This window comes from Canis lupus, chromosome 16 (genome assembly GCF_011100685.1).
Source record: "Canis lupus familiaris isolate Mischka breed German Shepherd chromosome 16, alternate assembly UU_Cfam_GSD_1.0, whole genome shotgun sequence".
NCBI lineage: Eukaryota > Metazoa > Chordata > Mammalia > Carnivora > Canidae > Canis > Canis lupus.
The window spans coordinates 46,462,971-46,488,244 of NC_049237.1; the positions used below are offsets into that span (position 1 = coordinate 46,462,971).

General features: G+C 41.6%; 1 long non-coding RNA gene across 1 annotated transcript; it reads left to right on the plus strand.

Annotated features, from left to right (window-relative positions):
- Positions 1 to 213: 213 nt before the first annotated feature.
- LOC111090340 lies at positions 214 to 25,274 on the plus strand. The gene is made up of 3 exons (XR_005371632.1): positions 214 to 439; positions 22,114 to 22,739; positions 24,114 to 25,274. It is a non-coding gene; the product is annotated as an uncharacterized LOC111090340 (long non-coding RNA).

Below are 25,274 nucleotides of genomic sequence, written 5' to 3' on the forward strand. Positions count from 1 at the left end.
GAGAGCATGAGCAATGGGGGTTGAGGGGGGATGGGCAGAGGGGCAAGCCGACTTCCTGACACAGGGCTCAATCCCAGAACCCAGAGATCATGACCTGAGCTGAAGTCAGATGTTTAACTGAGCCACCTTGGGACCCCAAAATGTCTTGTGAGAGGACTAGGTTCTCAAAACTTCAAAGTAAACAATTCTCCTTTGACCTGTCTGCCCAACAGCTTCTCAGCCACATTTTCTAATTTCCAGACCCCTAATGGTTGCTTCAGCTTGGGCAAGTTAGGGGTGCTGACCAGAGCGATCACATCCTGAGCTTTAGACTATATTGAAGACATCTAAACAACCCCAAAGTGGAAGGACTTTGTGAGCGCTTTCTTTCCCACATACAAATGCACCCCATTGGATAAGCTTGGGATGTGTTTCTCTCAGCCAGAGCAGATATCTGCAGGTATGTGTATCAGGTATGCCTATTAAAATATTAGGAAAGGGGTGCCTGGGTGGCTCAGTTCATTAAGCATCTGGCTTCAGCTCAAGTCGCAATCTCAGGGTCCTGGGATGGGGTCCCTGCATCAGGCTCCCTGCTCAGCGGGGAGTCTGCTTCTCCCTCTGACCCTCCCTCCCACTCATGTACTCTCACTCACTCACTCTCTCAAATAAATAAAATATTTTAAAAATATTAAAAAATTAAGTATTAAGAAAGGACAAATAGTTAAATGCCAAATCCCTTTTGATTTTGACAGTACCATGTATTTTTAGTTTTAACCTGCTACTTTGTAAACTTTAATAGTCTAAAATAACTAGTAACTTGAAATGTTAAAAGTTCATTTGTCTCAGTATCCAAATCATTTACACTTAACTACATTGGGACATGTGTTGGTTTATTCTCAGAAAATTTTCCTTTTGGCAAATCAGAAACCAATGCAACTTACTCAGTTATTTACTTATTTATATTTTTTGTGTGTGTTACTCCCAGGAGGAAATTCATGTTCATAAGAAGCTAGCCCTAAAAAGAAGCTTAGAGGTCATATTGTCTATCTTAATTCTGGTACAGGGAAGAAATCTGAGACTCAAAAAAAGATGATTTCCTGAGGCCCCTGGAGGAAAGATTAATTTCAGGAATGAATATTTATATGTGTCTAAGTACTTTTCTTAGTCATTTAATATTTCTAAGCCTAAATTAGTAATACATACATCTGCACCAGAGTCTGAACTACCAACCCACATTTATTCCAGCAGTCATTAAAGGCTGTATTTCATAACAGTTCTTCACTCAGGACACTGGCATGCTTGTTATCTCATCACTGTCACGGGTATAAATATCACAAAATTTGGTCTCATCTGAAGAGCTCATTAAACAGTTATCTGCCCATAGCACAGAAATAGACACCATATTACGTTCATTAAAGAACACGTGAGAGTGCCAAGCACATGTGGGACTCAACACCTGGCCAATCTAAGTCTGAATGTACATGATTCATGTAATATAGCTAATACATTCACCTTCCATCAGGTCAACAAGTACTGCATTCTTAAGAATTTTAAGACACCGCAAATAGTTGGAGACTTTTGTGTTTTGAGGAAATACTCTTCTGATTAGATCAGCATTTTAGGGACTCCTGGTGGACTTGGCTTTCACCTTATGGTAATTCTCCCATCTTTAGAAAAGATAAATCAGATTTAGGAAATGAACATGTGATATGTGTGCATATTTACCATTTGCTGCCTCACTGGGCAGCAGTCATTAAGCATAGTTAAGTATAAATCCTATTATTGAGATGACTTCCAATATAGCAGCTGTAGTCACTGTAACCATGGCTACTGAGTATCACTGTATCCTCTCTGCTGAGGCCTCACAGACACACTGCTGGCAGCATCAGCACTTCACTTCCTTGCTCTCCTCTCTCTCATTCCTTACAGAAATGATTCCAGTGGATTCTTTTTCTGTGAAATAGTATGTCATTTAGGAGGAGGTTCTGTGTGGGTAAAAGAAACTCGGCTCCCATTAAACAAAATAGAAGTGTCTTCTCATCCCGTAAAGAAGAATGGAGGGAGGCAGCCCTGAACTGTTATGGCTGCTCCAGGGTATCATCAGGGACCTAGGCTGCCCTACTTTTCGAAAGCTCATTGTTCATCCTTTAAATGGCACCTCATCACTCTAATGACTGGTCAAGTTCTGCCTTTCATGTTCTAGTGGGAGGCCTGAAGAAGGGGAGAAAGCAGACGGGCAAAAGGGGTTTCTTGCAGCTGACTCTGTTCACTTTAAGCACCATTTCCAGAAATCTCACACAGTACTTCTGCTTATAACATGTGGCCCAGAATTTAGGCCTATGGATCAATCCAGCTGCAAGGGTGGCTGGGAAATGTAGTCATTTATTCTGAGTAGCAATGTGCCCAGCTAGGAAGAGAGAGGGAGGAAGGGGAGCTGGGTGTTGTGGCTGATAACCCAGTTCCTGCCACAGATCCTTCTGGTGGAATGTTCAATTGGTATCCATGAAGCCTTAATTCAGGTCATAAGTAATGACCACTATTTTACATAAATAATAACTGTGGGATACATGGTGCAATTAGCTTAGTAAGCAGTCCTTTGGACATCCTCAGAGAGGCTCAGGGATGGTTCGTAGGCCACAGGAGCACATTCACAGTAGCCACTTGCTGTTTACTAGAATGCTTTCAGTTACAGGAATTCAAATTAAACAAAGTTTAAAATAAAATCACAAAACCTTATTCACCCCATGTAGAATTTAACAGAATCTTGGGGAATATAACAGACAAAGAAAAACTGTGAGAAATCCAAAACAGAGTAATGGCTGTAAAAATAACTAATGGCTTCTTATAGATGGCACTCAGATATTTATACACTGGTGTTCACAGCGGCAGCATTCATAGTAGCCAAAAGGTAGAAAGGTAGGCCTGGGTGTCCATCAGTAGATAAATGGATAAACAGAATATGGTCTATCCCTACAGTGAAATCTCCTTCAACCTTGCAAAGGAATGAAATTTTGACACATGCTGCAAAATGGATGAATCCAAAAGACATTATGCTAAGTGAAATAAGCTACAGAATAAAGGGATAAATATTATGTGTTTCTACCTACGTGAGGTACCTAGAATAGGTCATAGAGATAGAAAATAGAATACGAGTTACTAGGGACAGAGGGAGAAAGGGATGGGGAGTTCATGTTTAATGGGTACAGACTGGGGTGATATAAAAGTTCTGGAAATGGATTGTGGTGATGGTTGCATGACAGCCATGTGAATGTACTGAGCCATATACCTAAAAATGGTTAAAATGTTAAATTTCATATTATAAATGCTTTACCAATATGAAAATGTAGAATAAGAGAATGGGTGACGTGATATATAAGTTTAAGTGGTAATGAAAAATGTATGACAAGAAGTTGACAGATCAGCCCCAGGGATAAGGTCAGATGTAGACAGGTTCTGCTTCCTTCCTGTTTCTTTTATCTTACCACTCATACCTTTCAATTATTATAAATTTATTCTCCTATTTCTTCACTCCCTTGTTTTTAGACACTTAGATAGGGCATGGAGAGATATAAAGTGGAAAATAAATTGAATTCATTTAGCCTGAGGGAGAGAAGATTTGGGGGAGGCCACAACAGCTGTGTTTAAATATTTACAGGGCTGTCAGGTGGAGGAAAGAGGAGGCTTATTCTGTATGCTCAGAAGACAGAAATAGGATTTCATGGGAAGCAGATCTTTCCTGCCTCTGGAGAAGGAATAACATTTTAATAAATAGAAGAGTCTATAAATGAAAAAGACTCCTTTGAATGCTGGAAATAGGCAAATAGTAGCTAGGGATTTTGTGGAGGGGAGTGTTCCATTAGATGGGATGTTGGGCCGGGAGTCTCTGTATTAGCATCCCAGCAGGGAGGAAGAAGGAGGTTTCAGCTGGCATTTTGAAGCGTATATAATGAAGAAACCATTTTCAGAGATGTGAGCAAGATTGAGGGAGCCTGTAAAGGATGTTGAGGCACCCAAGAACTAACACAGTGGGAAGGCCTTCCCATGAGGCCAGAAGTAGCAAGTAGGGCAGTAGGCAGTACTGTCTGAGGAGGTCAGTGGAGCTGTGGAAGAGGAATCCTCAACCACTCTGGGGTGAGGGGGGCAGGCACAGAGTAGGGGCTGACAGTCCCAGAAGGAGCAGCCACAGGCAAAGCCATGGCACCAAGACAGAGAAACAACAGGGATAGAACTTCCTCCCAGCCTTGCATCTCCTATGTTGTTTCTCTTTGGGCAAACCCAGTCAGCAGCCAGAGGGCCCAAGGGGTGAAGTAATGCGGGTTGTAGGGAGAGATCAACTCTTAGGGCAATGAGCAAGACAGAGAAATGCCTCTCTGCGGTCTCTTTTCTTCTATCTAAGAGACCTGTAAGCTTTGAGGCTGTGACACGCTCGATTTTTGTAGCAGAAGTCCAATTCTGCTCCTCCCCCCACAAAAAAACTTGAAAAGAGCAAAAGACCCAAAGATTGCACCTGATGTTCTGTGAATGACCAGTATGTCATATGAAAGATGACATTAAAGAGGTTATCTGACAGTATCTATAGGGTCAGTGAAATGCCCTTGAAAGATGGGAAAGAAGCTGTCAGTCAGCATATTTATTGAGCACCTACTGAATGCTAGACACTTTTCTAAGTGCTGCAGACCCAGTGGTAAGGCAGAGAGACTCTTCTCCTCTTATATAGTAGAAGTAGGAGATAGACAATGAAGATGTAAGTAAATGATTCACTATCATACAATATAGTGAATCAGTTAGATCATGAACTACACCATTTCCTAGTGTGACCTTTATTAAGATACTTGCCCTGTGTCTCTGTTCTATATCTGTAAATGGGGATTAGTGATTATATTTGTCTAGTTATGTTGTTCTGAGGATATAACTGGTAAGTGTATGTAAAAGGTTCAGATCGGTGCCTAACACATAAAAGTGCTACATATAAATGTTGTTATTATCAGACACTATTAGGTACTAGATGAGAGAGGGGATAAGAGCAAAAAATGCATAGAAAAGAGAATAGTGGTTATGAGCATAATGGCAGCCATGAGATAGGGAGCAGGAGGGCTGCTGAGCAGCATCGCTGACATGGGAAAGAACCAGAGGTCCCGGGGAGAGGGCAGAGAACAGCGACCTGCCCCTCCAGAATGGTGGCAGGTTTCAGGGACAAGGTAAGTGACACTGAAGAAAGCACAGTCATGGCCTGGTTAATGATAAATAGGAGACTGAGTTTTTAATGAAAATCAATAACTTTCAGCATTAAGGACCAAACAAATGGAAAAGATGCTTAATAGAAGCAGAATCATAGTACCTAAAATCTCAGGCTCTGGAATCAGACTGGCGCAAGTTCAAATCCAGCTCTGCCATGTAAATGCTATTACCTGACCTGGGGCAAGTTGCTTAGCCTTGTTGATGACCAGTTCCCCCTTTTGGAAAATGGAAATAATCATACCTACCTCAAGGATTATTTTGAGCGTGAAATGAGATCATCTATGGTAATTGCTTAGCACAACGCCTAGAACATTCTAAGGCATCTAATCAGCATGCGTTGCCGTTGCTTATGGCTGTTGTAAAAAGAGGGAATGAATACCTATGTATGACCTGAAAAGAGTGAGCGCGGTAAGATTTTTTTTTTTTTTTTTTTTTGCTTTAGTTGCTCTGTGTGATGTCAGGGTTTAAAAAGGACAATTTTTACATTTCTTAGCCAACCCCAAATCATCCTAGGGAGCAGCTATCCTGTGATGCCCTCATCAAACCAGAACATCTGCTCATTTTCTGCATAAGCAGTTACCAACAAAAAGATCTCTAAGCACTCAATGGAAAAACAAAATATTGTAATGATAAAATTCAGGACTCAATCTGTGTTTATTTCTGAATGATTATTTTGACATTTCAGGCTTACAAAACAACATTCAGCTGAAGAATAGTACTTAGAAAAATTACTGAAGAAAATTTATTGAATTCCTATGCAGAGGGGCACCTGGGTAGCTCAGTCAGTTAAGTACCTGCCTTCAGCTCAGGTCTTGATCTCTGGGTCCTGAGATTGAGCCCCTGCTCAGCAGGGAGTCAGCTTTTCCCTCTCCCTCTGCCTGCTACTCCCCTTGTTGTAGTCTCTTTCTCTGTCAAAAAATAAAAAAAATAAAATCTTTCCAAAAAATTCCTATTCAGAACAGGCATATATTAAATTGGGATGTGCCATAAACCAATTAGAACTTTAACATATGAACATGAATTATGGGATTCAGAAGTTGAAAATCCATCTTAAGGAATACATAACTTTATGAGACTTTGAATTATAACCTTTACTGGTTTTAGGTTGACTATCCTTTATTTTCAGGTAAGTCCAAGAAGTTTATGAGGGAAGAAATTATTTTGAAATTTTTATTCTTGAGGTAGTTGGGCACTTAGCATTAAAATGCCTATAACTGGGCAGCCCTGGTGGCTCAGCGGTTTAGCACCGCCTTCAGCCCAGGGTGTGATCCTGGAGACCCAGGATCGAGTCCCATGTTGGGCTCCCTGCATGGAGCCTGCTTCTCCCTCTGCCTGTGTTTCTGCCTCTCTCTCTCTCTCTGTCTCTCATGAATAAATAAATAAAATCTTAAACAAAAAATGCCTACAACTTTTGCAAAACTGTGGAGAATAAATTAACAATGCCTGGCAGTGTGGAAAAGTCTTTTGTAATGTTCCTTTTCTCTTTGAGAACTTAATAGTTGATTTACCATCGGGGTACTAATCTGTTACATTTTAGGAACTAAGAACAACTGAATATGTAAAACAAAATCTGTATTTAAGGGCATTTCTGGGGCGGCTGGGCGGCTCAGTTCAGTTGGTTGAGCGTCTACCTGCCTTTGGCTCAGGTCATGATCTCAGGGTCCTGCTCACTGGGGAGCCTGTTTTTCTGCCAACCCACCCCCCTCACTTGTGCTTGAGTGTGCTCTCTTTCTCTCTCAAATAATAAATGAAATATATATTTTTTTAAATAGAGATATTTCCTTTGGTTTTTCTTTTCTTTCTTTTTTTCTGTTTTTCTTCCCACCCCCCCTCTGGGGAAAGCTTACCTTTGTATAGTTAAAAAGCCATGTCTAATTCACCTTGAGAGGCAGCTATATATTCTGAAAGGCAGTGTTTCCAGAGTCCGATCATTTGTGTAGTGTCCCTTGCTGATCTAGTAGAGAGCCTCCCTCAGGGGACTTTGGCTGTCATATATATCTCTTTTGCAAAGTAGGCAGGCCTTTCTCCTTAAGGAAGACTCACTGGCGTGAGGTTGCTGGCTTCAATATGTGTGGCTTCTTGTCTGAGTCCCCCACGCTGAGTTCTTGTATGCTCTTCCTCCAAAGGTCATGTCTGACACAGTGTCCCCACTGTGCTGGGTCAGCAGGAACACAGGATGACCATTTTCGTTCATCATTATTTGCCTAAACTTAGAGAAAATAACACCCCTATTGATTTTATCCTCTGCTTTCCCCTACAAACTGTTGTTGTACTCACAGAGTAATTATTTGTTTTCATGCCAGAGGCATGTGTAAGAGGTGAAGATGGATTCTCTGCTTTTCAGTTTGGGCAGGACATTATTGGATAATGGACATGGTGCAAAGAATGGCTGATAAAATCTCCTTATTTCTTCCACTAGTCACATTGAGACTATTTCAAGCATGTACAAGATCAAGCATCCCCTAGACCTTTTTTTATTTTTTGTGACTTCTGTGGGTTTCCATAGAACTCCAGAAGTGCTGTGCCCTCTTTTAAAAATTAAATTAACTAAAAAGGGAAAGGAAAAGAGCCTGCATTTTCTGAGGTTTCCCCACAGGCTTTTTATCTGTTTAAACTAACAGGGATTTTTCGCATATTGACATAAGCATTCATTTGCTAATTTCTTGGACATTAAACTGCATGGAGGCTTCCCCAGGATCTTGAATGGAGCCGAAATTCTTGGGTCCTCAGGGCTGCTCAAGTCCTACATCATTCCCTGCACACATACGGTTTTTCCTCCTCTATCTCCTTAGATAAAAGTCAGTGCTGATCGCCTTAAGGAAAGAATGAGTTAAATGGACCAATATTCTAGGCCTGGATCTAAAAACCCAGCCTTTTCAGAGGCCCCTGAGCACCTGCAGCAGCAAGGTCATTTGCACATACATAAATAAATAAATTAACAATGAATAAATAATTTAATCCCGGCCACACAATGCCACCTTGCAGATTTGATCCTTTGCAGCTCCCAGTGAATCTGTCCATTTCTAATTCTTTTTGATAAAGTCCTCAGATACTTGCTGTCAGGCTCATTTTCTTATTGTTTTCGCTTGATTAGTTCTGTATGACCTAAGGTTGCCCTTAAGGTCCACATCTCTCGTGAAGACCCTGAAAGTCCTTCTGTTTAGCACTCCCCCCAACAAGGACGGAAAGCCCCTGCCCATTCCCCACACAGACCTTGGAAGGCATTCTGTCCCTAACTTCCTTCACCCAAGTGCAAAAGCCACTCATTAGGGGTAACATGTTTTTGTGGCTTCTCTCCTCGTGCACTTGGGTTTGCCCATGTCTGGTCCCCTAGGGCCCCTGGCCAGGCTAAGCACCCTGTCAGAGACAGGTGCTGCTGCCTCTCCCCAGCCACTCCCTTGCCCGGGCTGTTTGTTACAGGGACTTTGGGGAAACAAGCTGGCCTTCACTGGGGAGGTGGGGGGCAGGGTGGCTTTTTTTTCTTTTCTTTTTCAACTGGCCAGGAGTTTGCTGCCCAGTACCTCAGATTCAGGCTATCCATTCAACTTAGGCTTTGGGTCCAGAGGTAGGAGTCCTGTCTAATTCACAAATCTCTGTGAGCCCCATGGCTATGCTGGGCCTCCTCACCTGAGGGCAGGACTGCTCACACACCACTGGTCATTCTCTCCCCTCCCAAAGGGGCAAATAATAGCTTTTAATTAGTGGCGGCCAAATTCTGGTTTATTGAAAAATTCAGACTCTTTAAGTCAACGGTTCAGTATCCTTCAACATTTCTTTTTTTTTTTTTTTTTTTTTTTTTTTTTTAAACATTTATTTTTTTTATTTATTTATGACAGGCACACAGTGAGAGAGACAGAGGCAGAGACACAGGCAGAGGGAGAAGCAGGCCCCATGCACCGGGAGCCCGACGTGGGATTAGATCCCGGATCTCCAGGATCGCGCCCTGGGCCAAAGGCAGGCGCCAAACCGCTGCGCCACCTAGGGGTCCCCTCCTTCAACATTTCTGAAAAAGTTTTCCATGATTTTTGGCTGTCAAGACTGGGATTTTCAAGAAGATTTTCTTTGTGGTTTTTTGTTTTTGTTTTGTATTTTTTAAGATTTTAGGTAGTCTCTGTACCCAGTGTGGGGCTCGAACTCATAATCCCAGGATCAAGAGTTGCATGCTCTACTGACTGAGTCAGCCAGGCACCCCTCTTTGTAATTTTTTTCTCCTTTCTTCTTCTGAACCATGGAGTAAAAACTCACTGTATTATGTGGAGTCTTTATAATGGTTACTTTTTAGTGATGGTGAGTCTCTGGAGTACTTAAGGGAGATGTTAATGAAAATTGTACTACTATATGAAAATTTGAAAATGTATCCTCCACAAGTCACATGGAAATCTGCACAAGTTTTATAATCTCATTATATAATTTCCTTTTATGTGGTACAATTTTAAGATTGGGTTTAGTATGCTTGGGTGCATTTCTCAGTCTTCCAGAAGGGCAGATTACCTAGGCTGAACCATCAGAGCCCTTCAAGAATTCAGTTCCATTATCTGAATCTTAAAAAGGTGAATATTCTTGGCTCCAGATGAAGTCAAGATACCTTGTCAGTGAAACCCCTTATTAGCTCAGAAAGCTCTGGAAGAGCATGCTGGAATGCAGGAGGAAGAACACTGACCACAGTGATGTTTTGTGTGTTGACAGTATTCCAGAGCCACCAGTAGCTTTATAATTGTGTTTCTGAATTGGCTTTCTGACAATGAATTTGTTGACAGTATTCCAACTCAAATGAACCTTCAGGTGGGCAGGCACCAAAGTCATAAGTTTATATCGGTCTGTGTCATCTCTGAACTATTTTATTTTTAATTTCAGCCTCTAAAAGATCATCTGGGGATATTAACAGCGAAGAGAAAATATGACTTGAGATGCTTGTATCACAAGATTGTGCTCAGTGTTTATTGCTTTCTCACAGTTAATGTTGGGGACATTGGGGCAGTCAGCATTGTATATTCCTAAGGAGAAAGGGTTGTATCTTTTTTTTCAGGGGAGGGTATCTAGTCTATTTGATGAGAAATCTCTAGTGGATATTTCTGAGCTTTGTGAAGAGCAATTTTTGAAAAACTGGAAGAGTCCACACTCCCCAGTGAGAAGACTGCAGCAAACAGACACCCCCAGGAATGGCAAATAGCAATTTTAGCTCTTTCTTATGTGGGAACTTATAAAACATTTCAAATTTATGGCATATGGCAGAGATGCTAGAGCAAACACTTGTTTACTTATTCTCCAGTCTCAACAGATGATAACGTTTTGCCCTGTTTGCTTTAGCTTATTTCTTCAATAACATTTTATTTTTTTAATTTTTTTTTTTAATTTATTTATGACAGTCACACACAGAGAGAGAGAGAGGCAGAGACACAGGCAGAGGGAGAAGCAGGCTCCATGCACCGGGAGCCCGACGTGGGACTCGATCCCGGGTCTCCAGGATCGCGCCCTGGGCCAAAGGCAGGCGCCAAACCGCTGCGCCACCCAGGGATCCCTCTTCAATAACATTTTAAAATGTGACCAAAGCCACCTTTGTCTCCCTCCCTGATCACATCCCCTTCTGAGACTTCCCAAGATAACTCTGAAGATAACTACAGTTTTTAAGGAAACTTTGATTCCATTCTGTTTCCATAATTTACTGATAGAATGGAAGTATCATCCCAGTTTGGTAAATATGCTGTACACATATACAAACACACTCATATACACAGAGAGATCAGAGGGTGAAGAATGTTCATGAAAAGGTAGCAGGTGGTTTTCATAAAATTTGGGATGTTGCTTCCTTGTACTTTTACGAATTTTCACATGTTCTCATTGAACATGTACTATGTAATGATAAATAATGATAAAAATGTTATGAAGTAATATATTTTACCATTTTCAAAAACAAAAATATTATATTGTAAGGAAAAGTATGCCAAGGGTCCTTCTAAGTCCTCCAAGACTATGGGAAGCCTACCTATTTCTTTCTTTTTTTTTTTTTTTAATGATTAGGAAGATTTTTTTTTTAATTTTTATTTATTTATGATAGTCACACAGAGAGAGAGAGAGAGAGAGGCAGAGACACAGGCAGAGGGAGAAGCAGGCTCCATGCACCGGGAGCCTGACGTGGGACTCGATCCCAGATCTCCGGGATCGCCCGCCCTGGGCCAAAGACAGGCGCCAAACCGCTGCGCCACCCAGGGATCCCAAGCCTACCTATTTCTTCTCTTAACTTCATGGTAGCTTTCTCTGCCAGAGGGTGTAAATCAGTAAGAAAACAACCAGGCATTAATATCAGCAGTCAAATGGATATCAGATTAGTTCCCAGGAGATGAACACCATTATTTGTTACATCAGCAAATATGATGAGTCGATAAACCTGCATCTGATGATAAATAGCAGTATCTAGACATTTTTAAGAAGAGGGCTAAGATGAGGAATTCTCAGAAAAATGTTCAGGAACTGGAAGATATTAATAAGAAAAAAATTGCCAAGGTCTTGTATCTCCAATGACAGTTTCCTGGGCTGTTCTAAGTGCATTAAGAGGACAGTCTTTGGTAAATGTCAATACTTAATGGTAAAATGGATGCCTCTTGCACTGAAGCAGGAGAGGAGGCCTGTCCCACAGAGCTGCTAGCCTAAGGCCACCTTTATGAAGTTAAAAAGGCTGTCCCCTCCCCTCTGGGTGGGCATAGCTCCATGCCAAGGACACAGCATTTAGAGTGCAGGCTGGTTTTCAGCCCCCACTTACTCCTTTTGCCTGGTGTCTTGTGCAGTGCCTGTGTGTACCACTGTACCCAGCAGTCTTCAAGTCCAGCCTCTTTTATACTCTCATCAGTGGCATTCCCTCTTTTCTCTGCTTCCTTGGAAATGGCCCCATGTGTTCTGACTTTGTACTTCAGAATACATACCTGGCACTTGGGTATGAGCCCTTACAAAAGCAGGTTGGCCTGTTTTCACAATCTACTTTGGTTCTGGTGTTTACACCCATCAAGCGTGGTGATAGGAAATTCTTCAAGTTCAGTCTTGCTCACTCAAGCTCTGCTTCATAGTTAGGATAGAATCTTTTGCTCGTTGGGAGTGTTTATTTGTTGTATCTCATTATCTTTGTCTACTCCTCCCTCAGAATCCCTTGAATATGGGGGGCCTGAAGCAGGGGTAGGATATTTTAATTTCTCATAGCATTCTTTAGTCTTATCCCAACGCCTCAACGTTTGTCACAGTCAGTGAACACCCATTCAGACAAAATTTACAGAAGAAACTCAACAGAAGGAATATCTCATTCACTCTTAGAGCAAACAATAAAATGTCCCTGGCCTTGTGGGGTGGGGTAAAAAGCAATGTCCTGACCCATCCATACTGTGGAACAGAGTGGGAAGATGAGTGGGAAAGATGCCACGCTCCTTCTAGAGGCCAACTTCACCTCCATTCTCATCTGAACTTGCACGTCCTCTTCTGGATCTCATTTCCCTAGTGACAAGGGGGGTAGGAAGCATGTCATGGACCAAAATCCTGCCTGACCAGTAGAGGACCACTCTATAGAGGCTTCCCATGTACGTGTAGAGTAGTCAGCAGGAAGAGAAGAATGACTGGGATGATCATTGGGCTTATGATTCAGCTGGTGGTTGGAATAGCCATTACTTAGTATATGAGAAAAGGTGGCCAGAGGCCATCTTTATCAGATATATTGCCAGTCACTGAGCTACATGGCAGGAGACAGCTGTCTACCCGGTAAGCTTATTAAACTTATAAATTCAAGGACTGCTATTCCTTCTTGTGAGTTTACTACTTATTTTATTGATCTTGTACTTGATGCTCGTAAGTGAATTTCTGTCACCACGGCCTTTTAGTGGTATTTCTCTGTGATTCCTCAAGATAACTATAATTGGAAGTTTCTGGTGAATTTTAATGTTTTATATAACCTAAATAAAAGTTGGAATTTAGTTCTGAGTTTCCTCTTGTGGTTGAATTAAATTAATATTTAGAAAACAAAGCTTCCTGTATTATTTTTTCTTTCAAAAGTTGTTTAAGATAATTAAAAACTGGATTTCCAACCACTATCATAGAAAAAGTATTTGAAGATTAGATGAAGCTAACCTCAGACGCCTCATGTGGTAAAACATACATTCTTTAAAAGAGGTGAGAAGCCTTATTATATTGTTTGAAGAGGCTCTTGTTTTAAGGTCACTTTGTTGCACTGTCCTTTTTTCCATTCATTTCTTTTCTGAATGTATATTTTCACCCAAGAATAAATTATAGTCTAGTTTTGGAGAAAAATTGATAATCTTTTTAAGAAAATTAAATGGTCATATTTCATAATTATGCCTGATTTATGCATGCTTTCATTTGATGGAGTTTATTGAAAGTGTCCACTTTATTATAAGCAACTTGCTTTTCTGTAAGCTCTAGAAATAGTGTGAAGACATAGAAAAGTCAAAAGTCAGCTGGGCTGTATTTCTACACATATATTTATCCTAGTTGCTTTCAAAATTAGATCTCTCATTGTTCCAGTACAATTACAACTCCCAATATTTTGTTTAAAGGTTTGATATTCACCGTGAAATAACATGAGGAGAGATCCATACTCTTTGGGAAACATCACAAACCAAGACAATAAAAAAAGAGAAAATTTAAGCATAATTGTTTTTAAGCCTTTTACCTTAGTAACTTAATTTTGATACATGAGAAAGATGCTTAAGGGTTTGAGGCAGTAATGAGGTCTTGGGCACTTGGGGTACATTGGCTTATTAGGGTAAGGATGATTGGATTTGTTGGCCTAGATTAAGCACTAGTTTGTATCAGTCTTTTATTATGAAATTGATTTTGGCCATTTTTACTTATCATTAGAATTTTATTTTTGTTTCTTCCTTTTCTCCTTCTTCGGGTTTGACCTTGGTACTGTTTTGTTTATACTTGACATGATGATTTTTTTTTTTGGAGGGGGGGCAGTGGCTGGTAATAGCTGACTTAAAAACCTCATGAGCTCCCCCTGCTGTTCCACAGCTGACAATGCAAGCCCCCTTCAGTTTTAAATCCCAGAGGCAAATAAATGAAAGAATTGAATGAACCCCTTCAAGGTGTGCTTGATCTACTAAGTAAGAGCCAGAAGAGTGGTCTTTAACTTTCTCATGAAAGTTTACAAAATCAGAAAGGTTTAGAATCTTATCCGGACTATCTCTTAAGCTCGGAAGCTGGTCTATACACCTTTTGGAAAGCTGCCAACGAAGAATGAAGAAATATATAGCAAGTCACCTCATGTCCAAAGTGGATGGACTAAACCTGGGAGATACGTTTTTAGTAATTTCCTTTTTGATCTGTAAAGGTTTGGGGGGAAATGTTTTTAAAATAAGCCACTGATATAATTTCTGTTGTGTTTAATTTTACCCTCCAACATTTCTGAAAACTTGTGGTTTGATTTCAATGTATGCACCTTCCTTTAGTGTGACTTTTCAAGCTCAAGATAATTAAATAGCACACAGAAATCACATTTGTCAATCAATATTTTTCATATATATGTACAGGTTAATAGGGTACCATACTATACCACAGATTAAAAACATCAGAATATATGCATTCATCAGACTACAAGTACATATATTGGAACACCTGCTAGCCCTCAATAGGATGGTGAACTAAATAGGTTTCTGCCTTGGTCTCTTGGGGTAGGAAGTCATGAAATAATAATTCAGATAAAGAGGTGCCTGGGTGGCTCAGTTGGTTAAGTGCAGTGCTGCCTCCTGCTCAGGTCATGATCCCTAGGGTCCTGGGATCGAGCCCTACATCGGGCTCCCTGCTCAGCAGGGGTGCTTGTTTCTCCCTCTCTCTGCTGTTCCCTCTGTTTGTGTTCAATCTCTCTCTCTCTCTGTTAAATAAGTAAATTATGTTTTTTAAAAGCTCAGATAAGGAATGCCTGGGTGGCACAGTGGGTAAGCATCTGCGTTCAGCTCAGGATGTGACCCTAGAGTCCCAGGATCGAGTCCCACATCAGGCTCCCTGCATGGAGCCTGCATCTCCTTTTGCCTGTGTCTCTGCCTCTCTCTCTCTCTCTCTGTGTGTGTGTGTGTCTCTCATGAATAAATAAATAAAATACAAATAAATAAATAAAAACTCATATAAAAGCCTAATCAAAAATTATGAGAGATTTCTTGGATATGATACGCAGAGCAAAGCAACAAAAGAAAAATAGATAATTTGGACTTTATCAAAATTTAACGATTTTGTGCCTGAAAGGATACTATCAACAGAGTAAAAAGACAATCTAAGAATGGGAGAAAATACTTGCAAATGATATATCTGATAAAAGGTTAATATCCAGGATATATAAGTAACTCCTAACTCAACAACAAAAAAAGCAACCTAATTTAAACATAGGCAAAGAACTTGAATAGACTTTCTCCAAAGATATGCAAATGGACAATAAACTTATGAAAAGATAATGAACATTTATCATTAGAGAAATGCACATCAAAACCACAAATGAAATGCCACTTCATACCCTTTAGAATGGTGGTGATAAAAACAAACTAGAAAATAACAAGTGTTGGTAAAGATATGCAGGAACTGGAAACTTTGTGCACAGCTGGTGGGACTCTAACATAGTGCAGTCACTATGGAAGACGGTGTGTGGTTCCTTATCAAATTAGCCATAGAATTACTATATGATCCAGCAAGTCCCCTTCTCGCATATACTCAGAACTGAAAGCAGGGCTTGAACAGATATTTGTACACCCATGTTCACAGCAGCATTATTAGTAACCAAAAAGTGGGAGCGACCAAGTATCCCTCGACAGATGAATGAATAAACAACATGTGATCCATAAGTAGAATGGAATAGTATTCAGCCTTAAAGAGGAAGGAAATTCTGACACATGAGAAAACATAGATGAACCTTGAAGAGATTATTGGTTAAGTTAAATAAGCCAGACACCAAAGGACAAGTGTTGGCTGATTCCACTTGTGTGAATCACCTATAGCAGTCAAATTCAGAGACAGTAGGATGGTGGTTGCCAGGCAGTAGGGGAGGGTGGGATGGGGAGTTGTTGTTTGAAGGGTACAGAGTTTCCGTAAGGGAAGATGAAAGGTTCTGCAGGTGGATGGTTGGTGATAGTTGCCCAGCCACGTGAATATACAGAATGCCACAGAACTCTACCCATAAAAAGCGTTAAATTGATAAATTTTGTGTTATGCATATTGACCACAATTTAAAACAATCATGATAAGTAATTCGAAGGGGAAAAAAGCAACAGGCTTCTTCTACTGGATTTTTAGTGGATAAGTGAGGAGCAATCGAATTTAGTAGATGGTCCAGGAAGACATTGCTGAAACCAACAGGGAAGAGAGAGTGAGCGGGGACACTGTGTGAAGGCCCCATGCTGAGAAAGACAGCCTTGCTGAGGGACAGGGAGACCCACGGGGAGGGCAGGAGTTGGGAATGCACCATACCTACGGGCTGTGGTGAGGCCTTTGGACTCCACTGCAGCAGGGAGAGGTTATTGGTGTAGGAGGGAGCAAAGGAAAACATGATCTAAACTCCATGTAAACATGCCAGTCAGACTGCTGTGTGGAAAACAGATTTTGAGGAGCTGTAAGTATAGCCTGGCAGTCCAGGTAGGCTGTGCATTGTTGAGGGTGGGAAATAGTGGCTTGGACTGTATCAGTGAGGAGGGATGTGTGTGCAAGTGGAAAGATGTAAGATTTGGTGAAGGATTGTCTGTCCAGGTGAGGGGGAAGTGCCAAGGATGACATCCTACTTAAATGGTATATCATTGCCCTGTGAGGCATAAGTGACATGTGACTCAGTGTGATCAGAAAAATAGGGGGATCCCTGGGAGGCTCAGCGGTTTAGTGCCTGCCTTTGGCCCGGGGCATGGTCCTGGAGTCCCAGGATCGAGTCCCACATCGGGCTCCCTACATGGGGCCTGCTTCTCCCTCTGCCTGTGTCTCTGCCTCTCTCTCTCTCTCTCTCTCTCTCTGTGTGTGTGTGTGTCATGAATAAATAAAATCTTTAGAAAAAAAAGAAAAATAGGGTCCATTTATTTTTCCTCAGAAAAAATGAATTACGAAGGTACCTTTAATTATTCTAGGAACAGTGCTCCATGAATTTTGGTTATTCGCATGACCAATCTAAGCCATCCGTTACCAAGATCAAACTTAATTTCTTTTTTTTTTTTTTTAAGATTTTATTTCTTAATTTGAGAAGGTGTATATGCACATGGGGTGTGGGGGAGGGCAGAGGGAGAAGCAGACTCCTCACTGAGCAGGGAGCCAAAGGTGGGGCTGGATCCCAGGACCCGGAGGTCATGACCTGAGCTGAAGGCAGATGCTTAGTTTAACCGACTGAGCCCCCCAGGTGCCCCAAGATCAAACTTAATTTCTGACCAACTGAATCCTAAGAAATGACAATGACAGCAGTGGGTAACCATTGTGTTGTTTTAAATGCCTCTGGGCCAAAAGTGCATTCAGAAGATAAAAGGTGACATAAAACTACATCAGAATTTTCACTGAGATCACTGAAACAGTTTAAAACTTTAAATAAAGTCATTTTTTCCCCTTCACTATGATTGAAAGTAATATTTGGGAAACAAATGGGGAAGAGACTAGTGTGTTGGAGCGGAGGAAGAGACACTGTCCCCATCACCTGGAGCTGAGTAGGTGTGCTCATAGGCCGGCCCAGCCTCTCTCTCTAAAGCAATGAGAGACCAGTCACTTTCCTCGGTGTCAGAAGAGCAGGTCAGTGCAGTGAACTCTTTTTTTTATTATTAATTTTTTAAAATTAAATTCAATTTGCCAACATATAACACCCAGTGCAGTGAACTCTAAGGGCCCAAAGGGGGTGTGCAGTGACACAGGGAGCTGCTCCATCACTGACAGCCGAGAACAGGATGCAGCAGAGGGCAGAGCAGACCGGCATTGCTGGGAGCAACTCTGAAGGAGCCCCAAGTGCAATGGGAGGCTTACTAATAATAGTTCATCCAGTTTCATGAAAATGAAGTGCTACGTTTTGTCAAAGGAATCAAAGCTAAGTTGGTTCTAGCCTCTGGATCTAGCTGCAGGATATGGAAGAGGAACGTGTTGAGCTGCCCACGCATTGACCCCCAGCAAACTCCAGCCTCTGAGAGACCCGACAGGGCAAAGAGCTTGGGCTTTCCAATAGAAAAATTGTAAGGAATTGAACAGGATGGAGGAGAGAATCTATAGATTAAAAAAAGAGTTAAAGGGCATATAAAATATTTTTAGATGAGCAAGACAAAAACTAACCTGTATTATTGTCCAGGGATGCACATGTGGGTGATAAAGCTATTTTTAAACATCCAGGTGGGGGTGCCTGGGTGGCTCAGTGGCTAAACATCTGCCTTTGGCTCAGGTCATGATGTCAGGGTCCTGGGATCGAGTGCCACATTGTCAGGCTCCCTCCTCAGCGGGGAGTCTCCTTCTCCCTTTCCTCCCTGCTTGTGCTGCCATCATCTCTGTCTCTCTCTGTCCCAAATAAATAAAATCTTTAAACATCCAAGCAAGTGATTGCTGTAAAAGTCAGGACAGCGGTTACGTGGTTGGGAAGCGAGGGCTTGGAACTGGTGTAAAGCGACATGGAGATGCAGAGTTCTGTTTCTCGACCTACGTGGTAGTTAAGGGTGTGCACCTTAAAATACAGCGTTAAACCAGTCATCTTTTTATGAGGTTTTCTTCATCTTTATTTAATTTTATAATAAAAAGATTTTAAAAGATGTTTAGTTCTTACTAGGCATTTTATCACCTTTAGTCTCTTCCCTAACATTCAAGATGCTCTCAGCATCACCACAGTGCAATTCAGCCGTGTTTCCCTCAGGAGTTTTATTATTGTGAGCAGATAATTTACATTCCTGAAACCACTATTATTTGTTTCTGTGTTGTCATCATAAGGATCTGTTTCAGTGGCTGCTTGTGGCTCAGTCTTTGGGTTGCTTCCACTATTGTAGGTAATGCTTGTCGCTTATCCACTTTGGAAATTGGGGTTAGTTTACTAAACATAATATTGTTTTGTTTTGTTTTAAAGATTTTAATTTATTTATTTGACAGAGAGAGAGCAAGGGGGCACAAACAGGGGTAGGGGTAGAGGCAGAGAGAGAGGCAGTCTCCCTGCTGAGCTGGGAGCCCCGGATAGGACACCAGGGTGGGGCTCCATCCCAGGACCCTGGGATCATGACCTGAGCTGAAGGCAGACATTTAACCGACTGAGCCATCCAGGCACCCCAAGATAATAGTATTTCAATTTAACAGTGTATTTTTAAAAAATATTTTATTTTTTTATTCATGAGAGACAGAGAGAGAGGCAGAGACACAGGCAGAGGGAGAAGCAGGCTCCATGCAGGGAGCCTGACGTGGGACTCAATCCTGGGTCTCTAGGATCAGGCCCTGGACCCAAGGTGGCACTAAACCGCTGAGCCACCAGGGCTGCCCAACAGTGTATTTTAATAGGAACAGTCAGAGACTCTATGTTGTGTTGCTTTCTTTATTCAATATAAGAAGAGACGAGCTGAATCTTTGAGCTTGATCTACTCTGAGGATGGACTACCATTTGTCCTTCATAGACATTTCTTGAGCCCTTACTCTGTGCTAACTTCTGCCAGATTCTGGTGCTAAGAGAGGAATATAATCTATTGCCCTCCTTTTATTTACTTATTTACTTATTATTTAATCTAGTGCCCTTTTAAAAAGGTTCAGAAACAATCATCAAAAAAAATGCAGAATTGTAAGACTCAAACTGTTATTGGGCTTCAACTCTGTAAAGAGAAATCCCATGTAAATGCAAAAACACTGGTCCCTCCATCTCTGTTCTTGCACCAAAGACTCAGTGTACACAGAAATCACAGTGATCTTTTTTATTTATTTAAAAAATTATTTTTATTGAAGTGTAGTTGACACACAATGTTACATCAGTTTCAGGTATACAACATAGTGATTCAATGACTGAGCCTGTTCACACAGGGTATTCTTTCTATCTGAAACCCTTTTCCTTCACTTCCCCAGCTCACTTCCTATACTTCTTCTGGCATCTGCTGGTATGTCCCTTTCTCTGTCCCATTCGGACAAGTTGGGAGCTTCTGCTCTGGACACTGCCCTCCCCCATCACCACCCCAGCAACTCTAAATGTTCCTTTTTAGCATTTATCACACTTTAATAGTTGCTTACCTAATTTCTTCCTCATTAAGCTGTGTAAGTGCTCTCAGGTCATCACTTGCCTCACTCTACATTTCCTCAGTCCCTGGCCTAGGCACTTAACAGGTGTCATGACCTGAAAGATGGGGGTTGGGGCGGTTGCTTTTAGGCTTCTTCCTCTACACCTCCCCCCTGCTTGTGATCTTGCCCACTTGCTCTCAAATAAATAAATAAAATATTTTTTAAAAATGCCTAATGATAGTGGGAGGTAGGGAGGTGGGACATCACAGAGAGCTCTCTAGAAGATCTGGTGATGCCATCTCAAATGGGAGGATAGACGGTGCCAGGTAAAGAAGGGAGCTGAGGAGGGTGGGGTGGCGGTGGAGCAGTTTTCTAGAAGAAAGGGCCAAGGGCGTGTGCAAAAGCAAGAGAGGGCTTGACAAGTTCAGGATGCTCCAAGTAGTTTGGAAGACAGATGGGTGGAATAGGCAAGTTGTTCAGACTCTGTGACCCTTCCTGCTTAGATAGGCTTGGTTTACCAGAAGGACATTGTACAAAGAGCAGTGCTAGAACATTACACATCCTGGCACATGCGCAGCCCCGCTGGAGAGACTCTCCACATGACAGGGTTTGTGGTTCCTGTCTTTCTTAGGTGCAGTATTTCCTGCATCTCAGAAAGAAGTTTCAAGAATTTGATCCCTCTCACACTGGATTTACCAGGAAGGTAGATTTTAAGGTGATTTTGACTGGCCTGTGCAACCACCTGAATGAGTGTGAAATGCTGAAAAGGAGATGTGACACTAAAGGGGATGGAAGGTGAGTCAGGTGTAGAGAGAACGAAACACTGCATTTGTATTTACTCATAAAGGAATGTAGCATTTTGGGATGCTCAGGTGGCTCAGTTGGTTAAGCATCCGACTCTTGATCATAATTCATGTTATGATCTCAGGGTCTTGGGATCGAAGCCTAAGTTGTCAGGCTCTGTGCTTAGTGCTTGAAAATTTACCCCTTCCCTCTACCCCTCCCCATGTCTCAAATAAACCTTTTTTTTTTTTTAAAGGATCATTTTTGAAATAAAGAGAATTGCAAAATAACTCAGTTTATGTGTATGCATGGGTAATCTTTTAAGATATATAAAAAGCTAATAATAGTGATTGCTTCCCAGGAGAAGCACTGCTTGGTTGGGGGCAGAGTGGAGAGGGAGACTGACTTTTCACTGTTTACACTTTTGTACTTTTAACATTTTATATCATATAAATGTATCAGCTAAAACTTATTTTAAAATTAGTATGTGCAGGGATCCCTGGGTGGCACAGTGGTTTAGCACCTGCCTTTGGCCCAGGGCGCGATCCTGGAGACCCGGGATCGAATCCCACGTCGGGCTCCCGGTGCATGGAGCCTGCTTCTCCCTCTGCCTATGTCTCGGCCTTTCTCTCTCTCTCTCTCTGTGACTATCATAAAAATAAATAAATAAATAAATAAATAAATAAATAAATAAATAAAATAAATAAATAAATAAAAATTAGTGTGTGCATAGTGAGGTTTTAAGGAAACATCGAAAATGTTAGTGCTTATAACTGGATGATGGGATGATAGGAGTTTGTATTTTCTTTATACTTTCAAATATGTTTACAGCTTTCTGCAATGAGAACGTATTGCTTTTGTAATTAGTCTTTTCATGTTTTTTTTTTTTTTTTTTTTTTTTTTTTTTTTAGTCTTTTCATGTTATATTATTTTCTTAAACCTGCATTTTAGAGATTGTACATTGGGACATCCAACTGCCAATTTCGAACTCCTGGAGGACCACAACTTTACCCAAGAAGAGTATTCTTAAGCTTAGATCCAAACCCTACTATTCTAAGCAAGTGCAAAAATAGTCCTGACTGTGGCAGCTGCAGCACAGAAGAAAGGGCACTGGGCTGGGAAGCAAACATTATAGTTCAAATCCCAGCTCTGCCACAAAGAGACTTTGTGTGACCTAGGACAGACTCTGAGTTAGCCCTCATCTAGAACTTGAGGGTGACGTTACCTACCACAGAAGTTACTGTGGAGGTGAAATGGGGCAATGGCATGGGACAGCACCCAGCGCTGTGCCAGGTCAAGGAAGACAGCAAGGAGTGCCTTTGGAGGATGGAGCTCTCAATTTTCAGCAGCTCAGCTAAGGCCACCTGCAGATGGTGTGTTGTGTTCATAGCTTCAAGACACATCCCCTAGCCCTACTCTATTCCCAAGCTGCTCTGAACTCTAGAAGTTCTAGACCTGCCTCTGTGTCTGATACCCAGCAAGTCCTAACAAAAGGTCCCTTCCTTTCTTCTATTATTGATGTCTTCTCTATGCAAAGAGGAAAACACTAACATTAAGACTGGTTCGAGAAAAAAGAGGTGAGTTGACAAGATCAACTGTTTAAAAAAAAATCAGTATTATTAATAGGTCATCAGTTTCAAAGGAAACTGTTTTAATCTATGTAACAATCTCATGCAGTTTTCAGCCATAACAGCTAAGTTACTGGGTACAGGCCATCAGCCAGGCACTGCTCCATTAACTGTTCGTCCACCCTCCCAATGGGGTAGGCACTGTCGTTCCATTTAACTAGGGCACTGAAGCACAGAGCTGTTAAATAATTCATTCAAGGTCATACAGTGGAAAATGGTGGAGCCAGGGCTCCAGCCCAAGCAGTTTAGCTCCAGAACCCATGTTCTTAATCACCATGCCTCTTAGTGATAATATTCAATGTCTCAGATAATGATGCTATTTGACTTAGTTTAAAAGTCCAGGAAAAACATATAGACCAGAGCATAACTTTCATATCATTTTGTCAATGTTTCTGAAGCCATTTCTGAGATAGATTTGTACGCTTGGGCACAGCGTTGCCACAAGTAGGCATTCCCCCCTTCACCGGAGGAGAGTCAAGATCAACATCACATTAGATAAAATAATAATAATAAAAAATAAAAAAATAAAAAATAATAATAAATAATAATAAAAATAAAAACAAAACAAAACAAAAACATCCCAATAGAGAAAAGTAGGCAGATCTGAGTGTGCTGATCAGTCGCCTAGGGGAAAAGGTACTTTCAACTTTTCTTTGCCTCTGAGATGTGGTGTTCACCGACCCTAGCCTGGCATGAAAGAGAGCTCTGTACTCCTGAGCAATGAAGGAAGTCAGCGCGCCTGATGTTGAGTTTGGGGTGGTAGGGATGCATTGAATAGTGCTAAACAGGGAAGTTTGGACTTTGTGTTTTAGAAAGAAATCACTCTGGCTGCTATGTTGACATTGAATTAGGAGCAAACATGGAAGCTGAAGGAGGGACATTGGCAGACTGGTCTCTGGCCGTGGCAGGGGAGACAGAAATGAATAGATTCAAGAGGTAGGAGGTAAAATCAACCAGGCGTGACGACTGTTTGGATGTGGAGTTCAGGGGAAGGGAGAGGGACAGACCAAGGGACAGACCAAGGGACAGTGGTGGATGTGGGGGAGACACATTGTGAGTCTACCTGGAGGTAAGGAGATCTGAAAAGAAAACGGAAGCACCTTCCCTTCTGTTGCATAGGATACCTTTGCCTGCGTTAAGAAACTCCAAAGAAACCCTCAGGATAAGTGGATCCTACCTCATAAAAGAAAAAGTTGGTGATCAGGACAGGAGGAGATGGGTAGAGAAAGAAGGGGTGATGGGAAGGGAGGAAACATTTGTGTTTTGATAGATTTATATATTTCAGGAAAAGGTTGTTTGTCCATTGATTTTTCTCTCCTGTAGCTCTAGGGTGACTGGAAGACTCTCCGGAGTGCTTTTTGAGAAGCTGGGTGTTGATAGTTTGGCTCCCAGAACTCAGGTCAGTACTCCGACTCTGCAACTTCCTCCTTAATGAAGATGAGGTTCATCGTGGCCTGTCAGTGCATGACCAGACATTAGATGTAAAAGGAGACCACAATTCTTTTTTGGAAGAAGCTTGCAAACCACAGCAAACACCCCGTGTCCAAAAACCACCATCAGGTGCAACATAAATTCCTCATATATTCTCTTTCTCCGCATCCCTTTGTTATTACCCACAGGACCATCCTCGTGGGAAGTCACTTGATGCTTCTTGGGACTCACTGTTTCCTAAAATCCATCACCCTCCAAAGCATATTAAGCCTTCCTGGTGTCTGTCTCTATAATTCATAATTGAACAGATTCAAAAATGTTGTCTCACTGATAAATGTTCTTTTCATACCAAGAAAGCAGATATCACAGTTCTACTTTCAGGAGTTTTAGAACTTCCAAAGTTTCTCTTTCAGTTTTTAATTGCATTCTAAGAAATGTTTGAACAAACAGCATTGAAATGCCTCCCCCTGTAGCCTCCCCTCAGCACATATGTTTGGGCCATCATCAGCCCGGGGCTCAGGGTCAGAACAGATATAATTCAGCTCTAATCTGATAGTACCCCTGTTGCTCTTGTCCTTTTGACTGAGTTGTAATATAACTCAGGGGAGGTTCCATTGTGTTCATGTCTACCTCTTTACTGGATGTCAGAGGAGGAAGAGTTTGTGAGATCAGGACTCTTCACGCTTTCACAGATTTATTGTTTGTGGCTTGTGGCCAGAATATACATTTGCAAAAGACCCTCCCTCCAATTTGACTTTTTCCAGAACAGCTTCTCTAGGTGTCCAGAATTGGCTCCCTTACTCCTCCCTCAAGCTTTGCTGAGGCTGTATGGGTTGCAGTCACGGCTGTGCCACCGAAGTGGGGAATAACACATCCAAAAAGCACAAGGCTGCGTTGTGCCTTGTAGTCCTAAGGCTTGTGTGCATTCTCCCTGTAGCTACCTTCTAGAATTCTTTTCTCTTCACTAAGTACACTTTAGGTTGTATTTAGAAAGAGCAACGGGGCTAGGTCACAGTTTTATATTCTGATATAAATTTAAAATAGGGGGCAGCC